Raw genomic sequence first — 9,333 nt, forward strand, 5'->3', positions numbered from 1 at the left:
CAACTCACTAAGTTGATCAAAATTCCAAACCTTCTATAAGGGTCAATGGCAATCAAGTTGTGAATGAACAAACATGTAGGTTAAATAGGAGCCTCTTATCTTCCATAGGTAAAGGCTTGTAACTGAACAATCTTGTTTGTCATGTTTGAGAGATCAAAGTAGTAGGGATATGCTCTCACTCTTTTAAGGTGATCGTACTCCCAAACCTACATCTAATTTCAACTTTTCACTAGGTAGATTATTCAACCATAGAAAGGTTACCTCCTGAGATTTTCCTTAGCAAGGCTAGTGAGGGGGAACACCTTCCATCTTGCATTCTTAATCAAATGCAATTCAATCATGTTTGAAAGATAGCCTTCCTCCAGTAGTCTCGCAAGATACTACACCAAACCTCCTTTATGTTGGTGTGAAGTTCTCTATTACACGAGAGGTAAATTTGAACACTATTGGTTAAACACTAAAACCTCATAGTCACTATCTTTGGCAAGCCTTGTCAAGAAGCCATTTTGTTTTTTCATTTTATAAGTGTGTGTGGTTTTATTTCATTTTCATTTCTACTATTCTTGTGCTTGAATGTGTCTTCTTAAATACATGTTAATGAACTTCAGACTACAATCCTTCCAAGCCAATTCAAATGAAACTACAAACTGGTACTAAACTGAACATAAATGTTGTATACCCTGGAATAATGCATTCAACACTCAAAATAGTGCATCTGATCACTTATGTAATATATTTTCATCCTGTAATAGCACATCTGACTGATACAACAATGCATTTGAAAAATAAAATAGTGCATCTGTATATATAACAACACTTACACCCTATAGAATAATGTCTGGCACACCATAAAATAGTAGTTATAAGCACTTAAATAGGACATTGGAAGGTTCTTGTAGCACATATGAGAGAAATTACAAAATAGAGGCTATTTGCAAGCAAAATATCCATAATAAAATAGTAGATTTGGATACCCTTTTCCTTCATTAACATTCTAAAAAACTAAGGAATCCTAAAATTGATCGCCATCTTTAAAGAAAGTGATGTTCTAGCCCTATATCAGGTCTCTTATCCAATAGTCATCATTACCTCAACTTCATCTATCAAGTTAGACATCAACAGAAATACATATATGTCCCTTACTTGACTTCACAAAATTGAGTCTTATCATCATCAACATCACCAAACACCTTTTCGAAACATAGCTTGATGTTCCAACATATTTTGGTCTTAAAAAAATCCTCATACCATTGAAATGCAGAAGAATTAAAGGGGTCCCATCCACGTCTCATGCCACTACATAAAACAGGTGTAGCCTCAAAATAAAAGGAACCTAAAAGATCACCTATACAAGTAAGTGTCAGAATAGAAAAATGAAGTATCAAATCTACGCAATCCCTAAATATCATTGAGCTTGTTACACCCATTGACTACTTATCAATCACCATTGTCAACAAATCACCCTTGTTCAAATAACAAAACTCAGAACCCTCCAACAAAATGGGTTTGTCTCACATATGGGATGAACAAATCCTTGAAACTAAGATTGATGATTTCCAACAAAATCTTGAACTAGTTGACATAATGGAAAAGATACTCGATGACATAAAGAATGTTACTTGCTAGCATTGGCACAACAAGGTGCAAAATTACCATCTGACTATAATGTATCAAACCTTAGGAGAGATGAAGAAGAATCACCCCAAAAGGTTGTTATAAAAAATCTTCAAGACTTGAAATTAGAAATGGAGAGAATGGAATGGGGAAAGGTTAACTGGCCAAATTCAGCCTCGAGAAGATATGGTCTCTCCTGTTTGATAGAAACATCACCTTGACACCTTTTCCACAAAACATACAAATACTAAAATATGACAAGTATTTTGGTACATCAGATCCTCAAGATCATCTCTAGAAATTATATACTTTAAGTATGGAATTTTTTCATGACATGACCTACCTCATGCAGCTATTCCCTAGGAGCTTGGGGGTACAAGACATGGAGTGGTTCTCCAAGCTCCCCTCCAATATCAAGTCATTTGAACAATTAGCTTTAGTTTTCATCGCTCAATACTCATACAAAATTGAAAGGGAGGTTGCCATGATTGACTTATCCAATACAAAACAACTCCCAGGAGAATCCTTCAAGGTGTTTTTATAGAGATGGAGACATACCTTTGCCAAGTATCATCGGGACATTTTAGATAAAGAGAAGTTAGCTATTTTCATCAATAGCTTATCCAAACCCATGAATTACTGACTACAACTACAAGGTCCAAAAGACTTTAAAACCACTTTACAAAATGTAGGTAAACTAGAAGAAACCCTATTAAGAAATGACATCATTAAGTTATCAAAGGATGGCAAAGGTCTCAAACAACTCCTCATAACCACACAACTCCTCCAACTAGTCAAATGACAAACAAAAATTGTGGTGGAGGAACAATAATAAAAACACAGTAATCGATGGGGTGGTATAGGCCAATCATGTTAAATCACAACCTCACCCCTATCCAAATCTACCATAACCAACTGTCAATAACATCAACAAACATACTCACCAAAACCCACCAAAACAAGATAACATTCATCCATTCTACCGATAAAATATAGCCAATCCTTCAACACAAAACAATCCCAATCAACAAGTAGCATACAACCAAGCTCCTCCCCCAAGAAGATACAAGTGCACCAACATACCCAAGGTATACACACCCATTGGCAAGACATATGAAAGAGCATTACAAATTCTCTTAGGTGATGAACTTATCATATTACCAGAAGCTAAACCGTATGAACCACAAAGTCAAAATATCATGGTGGAATGAAAAACATTTATGTACTTATCATTGGAGCCGAGGGTAGCTCACTAACAACTGCTATGCTCTCAAAGAGGCCATCCAAAAACTAATTGATAATGAAACTATTGAAGTAAATAACCTTCACAATAATGAGGATCACAAGGCCTTCAAAAAACCTTACGTGAATCATGGGAAATGTGAGTCTTCCAAAAGTAACCAACCCACATCCTCTAATGAGAAAGTCAACTACGCTCATAATTATGATAACACAATTAACATGATCTCAAGGTTTGATGGCACTGTCAATGTCATCATAGTCAAAGATAAAAATAAGAAACAAGCCTTGAACGATATCACTCAAGGTCAAGCCTCTAAAGTGGTTCTGCCGAGGGAAACCACTAGACAACTAGTTCAAACCAAACCACAAAAAGTTCCACCATACCCAAATAAAGTCTTGTCAACCAATTATTAAAAACTCCTACCCATATTTCCATCTTCAAACTACTATAGATATCCTCAGAGTACAGGGAGATACTCACCAAAGCTTTAGTGTCCAATAACCTTGATGTAAATAGATTCCAAAATATAGTGAGGAACCTTGTTGCCCCTCACTATGTATCCTTCTCAGCATAGGATGACATGTCCTTCGCTCATCCCCAAAACTCCTCGTTGCCACATTGAAGTCTTCATACACAAGAACAAAGTGAAGAGAGCCTTGGTTGACGATGGGGCTAGTCTAAATATTTGTACACTAAATCTAGTAAAAGCACTAGGATACATAGAGGATGCCTTTTATCCTAAGAAGAAGATCACAATTAAATCTTATGATGATGAAGAGAGATCTTCTAAAGGTATGGTAATTTTACCCATCAAGGTTGGTCCAGTCATAAAAGAAATCATTTGTCAAATCTTAGACTTCAAGCTGACCTACAACATCTTATTAGGCAGGCCATGGATCCACGATATGCAAGAAGTCCCTTCCACTTATCACCAATGTCTAAAATTTTCATACATGGGCTAGGAAGTAACCATACCTAGGGACCAAAACTATACACAATATTGTAACTCTCTTGTTCCTCACAACTAGGAAGAAATCCCCATCTCAACAAGTAATGTTATCCAATCTACATTAGCAGAAACCTCAACTTCCACCAACCAAAACAACAACCTCTTATCCATAATAGCTAAGAGAAAAGAGAAAGTAGGTTCTTCTAGTTCTTCCACTCCATCACCACTATCATCAAGAGACTCTCAACAAAAACATTATGAGAAAATGGATTTCTTAATGAAAGAATTTGACTGAAAATTCAAACTACAACGCAAAGGCATAGATGAATATTCAGTTTCATTGTTTGACCCACCATCATCTCCCAAATCACATGATAGACCACCTACAAAGAACGCTTAAAATGAACACTTTTTCAAAGAAAGTGGTATATCTACAAGCACAACAGAAGAAGAAAATGAGAAAATATGACATGCTGATATATTCCCCCACCTTTTTGGAAAAGGTTATGAGTTGATGAAAAAAATGGGTTACCAAGGGGATGGTCCTTTAGGGAAAGGTAAAGGTATTGTTGAACCCCTAGCAAAATAGTTCAAGTCTAACAAATTGAAAATAGAGGTAGGATATTTAGAACAAAAAAATGAAAAGTCCATATCTTATCCTAGATCTCAGTCTAAACATGGCATTTCCTCTTCCTCCACCTTGTTGTGGGTACCAAAAGAAAAAGATATCAATAATCAGAAAGAAGTCAATACAAAGAATGTGAATCTATCCTTCCCTGATTTACACCATGCAAGAGAACCATCCATAGATGCCACTAATAACGAAGATGATGACAATTCCATCAAGTGGGAATTTGACTCATTATCTAAAGAATCAATTCAAGATAAAGAATGTGATTTTGTTCACATTCTGACACCCAATAGTTCCACAATACAAGGATCCACTTCTCATTTAGGCCTCACTTCACCATAGAGAGTCAACACACATCAGAATAGATTAGAATATGACACAAAAAAAACACTTAACATCACATCGCATGAGGATGATGTACCTAATGACGGGTTCCAATTTCAAACCTTATTTTCATATTTCTTTCTAGTAGATGTTGAAGATGATTATTATGAGCAACTTGAAAACTCTACTTTCCTTGACAATTTAGAAGAAGCACACACTATAGACTTGATAGATACAATGTATGAGTCACCAAATGAGGTTATGTCTTTAAACCAAGTTGAATCATTTCTATATCCCAAGCCATTATCCTTGATCCATCCCAAGCGTACTGATTGGGATACAAATGAGTCTCATCACATTCCCAACTTTGACATTGATCGCAACATTTGTGTATACCTTAATGCAATTAAACCATCTCTGAAACTAGGACCAAAAGAAAAACCTATGGATGGGTCTGGTATCAATCATCTTAGTCATATGAACAAAGTTCTAACACTTCACGGCAGGTCTGGATTAAAAAATAAAAACAAATAGAAGTGATGCATCTGATGGTGAAAACCCAACTGTAGCACATAAAGATGAGATAATTGATCCTTTACCCAAATATTTAGAAGATAGGTTATTGATCCTAATTGAACCCACAGAGAAAGCTAATATCATAACAAAGCAAGAACCTAGAATCATCCACTTGGCATAGTCATTGACTCTAGAAGAAAGAAGTAAATTTATTCACTTCTTCAAAGATAGACAAATTAATTTTGCATGGTCCTATGTTGACATGCCAGGGTTAGATCTTAATCTAATCCTTCATTATCTCAAGATTGCTCCAGATGCCAATCCTGTCAAATAGAAACTCAGAAAAATGCATAAGTACATAGCATTGTTAGTCAAAATAGAGCTAGAAAAGTTACTTCACACCAACTTCATTAGGCCATTAGCCTATGCTTCATGGATCTCAAACATTGTTCCCATTTCTAAGAAATACGGTAGCATAGGTATCTACATTGACTTCCAAGATGTCAACAAAGCATGTCTGAAAGATGATTTTCCATTACTCGAAATTGACACCATCGTAGACTTAACAATAAGACATTCTATGTTCTCCCTCATGGATGGTTTTTCGGGCTATAACCAAATCAGAATAACACCTAAAGATCAAGAGAAGACAGTGTTCACTTGTGCATGGGGGAATGTTTTGTTGGAAAGTCATGCCCTTTGGCCTTAAAAATGTAAGAGCTACTTATTAGCAGGCTATGACCACTATATTCCATGATATGATGCATACCTTTATGGAGGACTATGTAGATGACCTTTTGGGAAAATCTCACACTTGTGAAGACCATCTACCAATTTTAGATAAGATATTTACATGCATGGAATCTTTCAAAGTTAGACTAAATCCTAAGAAATGTGCTTTTGGCATATAATATGGAAAGTTCCTAGGTTATATTGTCTCCACAAAAGGGATAGAAATTGATCTCGAAAAAGTGCAGGCTATTATTAACATGCAACCTCCCAAGAACATGAGCCAGTTACAGTCCCTCTAGGGGAGACTTCATTCAATTCACATATTCATATCTCAGCTAGCTAAGAAGTGTGTACCTTTCACACATCTCCACATAGGTATAGTTGTTAAGTGGGACACGCAATCTCAAGTGGCCTTTGACCTTATCAATAACTACCTAATGAGTCCATATGTTTCGGTGCCTCCTATATAGCACAAACCCTTATTTCTCTATATATCTCTAATGGTAAAATCAATAGTAGCCCTCCTGGTGCAAGAGAATGACCAAGGAAAGGAATGAGCTATTTAATACATCAATCGAACCTTGGTCAACTATGAGTTAAACTACCCTTTCATTGAAAAGGCCTATTTTGCAATAGTTTTTGCTTCCCAAAAATTATGCCACTATATCCTGACTCACAAAGTAAAACTCATAGCCAAAATAGACCCACTCAAGTATATTTTGAGTAAAATAGCATTAACAAGAAGGCTAGCTAAATGGGTAATGATCCTAAGTGAGTTTGACATTGAGTATATTGATAGAAAAGTTGTAAAGTGACAAGCCATTGCAAACCAATTAAAGGATGCACCTCACAAAAGCTCCAATCCCATCCTAGCTAACTTTCCTGATAGACATATCCTTCAGATAGAGTCAGTCACATGGAAGTTCTACTTCGACAATTCATACGCACATCATGGTTTAGGTGTCGAGATTTTATTCATCAGGCCTTTAGGCGTGACCATACAAATTGTTGTTCCCGTGCACAAATAATATGGCAGAATATGAAGCTTTAGTTCTTAGTCTTAAATTAGCCTTAGAATGGAAATTGACAGAAATAGAGGTCTATGGAGATTCCTAATTAGTCATCAATCAGGTGAATGACACTATCAAACCAAAGATGAAAAATTGCTACCTTACAAACACTTGGTTTATACTCTCAAGGCATGCTTTGTCCTAATCATATTTGAGCATATTCCTAGAGATAAGAATAGGGTAGTTGATGTTATGGCTACTTTGACATCTCTACTTCAGTTACCATATCAATAAGAAAGATATGAGTTCTCAATAGAGGAGGTGGTTCAACCTGCATTTACTCAACTAAAATCCCACATCGCTTGCCTTTTAGATACTCTTGACTCCCCTTGCTATGATTCCATTTTTGCCTACTTACATAATAACATTATGCCTACTTATCTTGAAACCAAAAATGAAACTTTATTTGACAAACCTCGCGTTACACATTGGTGGCTGATACATTATATAGGAAAGGTCTAGATTGCACTTTACTTAGATGTCTAGAAACTGATGAGTCTATGTTTTCTCTACAAGAGTTTCATGCTAGTATTTGTGGGTCACATTCTACTAGATTCACATTAGCAAAGAAAATTCTTAGAATGGGCTATTTTTGGCCCACCATGGAAAAGCATTCTATCAACTATGTCAAGACTTGTAAAAGTGTCAAATCCACAGCAACCTCATTCACGCTCCAACCTAGGAACTCAACCCATTAGCCACACCATGGCTCTTTTATCAATGGGGTTTTGACTTGATTGGTGCAATCCACCCACCTTCCTCTAGTGGACTTAAATGGATTATTACAGAAATTAAATATTTTACCAAATAGGTTGAAGCAGCATCGCTCATAAACTCCACCGATAAACATACCTCATGCCATCTTAATAGATAATGCTTTGTACTTCAAAAATCAAATAGTTGACAAGTTGTGTGAAAAGTTTCACATCATCCATCATTCATCATCAATTTATTATCCCTAAGGAATGGCCAAGCAAAGGCCACCAATAAAAACATCATTAAAATTCTCAAAAGAACCGGCAATAAAATTGGTAGAGATTGGCATTTTTAGTTAAACCCCTCCTTGTGGGCATATAGTACAAGTGTTCGAACACCTACCAGAGCAACACCTTTCTCTTTGGTCTATGGTAGTGAAGCCATTCTCCCTTTAGAGGTTGAAATCTCATCTCTAAGAGTCCACCTCTGTGTTGTGTTAGATGAGGACTATAAAGTGGCCTAGTTAGAACAACTAGAATTCCTAGAAGAACATCAACACACAGCACACGAGCATCTTAAAGTGTATCAAAACAAATTGTCCAGACACTAGAAAAAGAAGATGAAGCCTTGTATTTTTCAAAATGGAGATTTAGTCCTCTGAGAAAACCCTAAAAATTAGGCAACAAGAGAAAAGAAAGGAAAGTGAGCGACCAAGTGGATTGGCCCTTATATCATCATAGAATCCTTTGGGATAGGAACTTACCAACTTTCTGATTGTGATGGAGAGGAACTAGAAAAACCCATTAACACCATCCACCTCAAACAGTTCTATGTCTAAAGCCTTCAAGAACTACCTCATATCTGAAAATTCCAAAAACATCCCAAAATAAAAAAGGTATAAAAGGAATGAGAATTACCACCTTTAGTATAAAAGGAGTGTGAGATAACACCTTTGGACTTCCCTAAACAACACAAGTCCTTCAATGTGAAAATACACCAGGACATGGCTACAACAACACTCTTTGAGCCAAATTTTTCTTGTTTGTGGCCTTTTCATTTCATATCTCCATATTGCCTGGCACAGTTGAGTTAATTTTAAAATAGACACAAAGGGAATATAAACAGCTCAAAGGAAACATGGAGTCTGATTATGTTCTAAGATATCACAGGCATGAATTATAGGAAAATCAGTGCACATCTCAAATATCTATCGCTACCAATATTTCCCAAAATCCATTTTAGCCTTCATAAATTCCATTTGCAATCCCAAAAAGCCATTTTGCCTCCATCATTCCCAATATAACTCTTTGAGCTCCCCTTTAACCTTCATAGCCCACTTTTGGTCTCCTTAACTCTCTATCTACTCCAAAATGACCTCAGTGATCTTCATATTCCAACAAATGTCACTTCCATCTTCCTTTTACTACCAATAGAGCAAAAACCTCAAAAACAATCAAAAAAATTCCAAAATCGTCAAAAACAGTCAAAAATCAGCAAACAAAATCACAAAATGAAAAAAAAAATCAAATGATAAATCACAAATATGCCATAAATATTG

This window comes from Cupressus sempervirens, chromosome 6 (genome assembly GCF_028749045.1).
Source record: "Cupressus sempervirens isolate cs-2001-9-10 chromosome 6, ASM2874904v1, whole genome shotgun sequence".
Classification (NCBI taxonomy): Eukaryota; Viridiplantae; Streptophyta; class Pinopsida; order Cupressales; family Cupressaceae; genus Cupressus; species Cupressus sempervirens.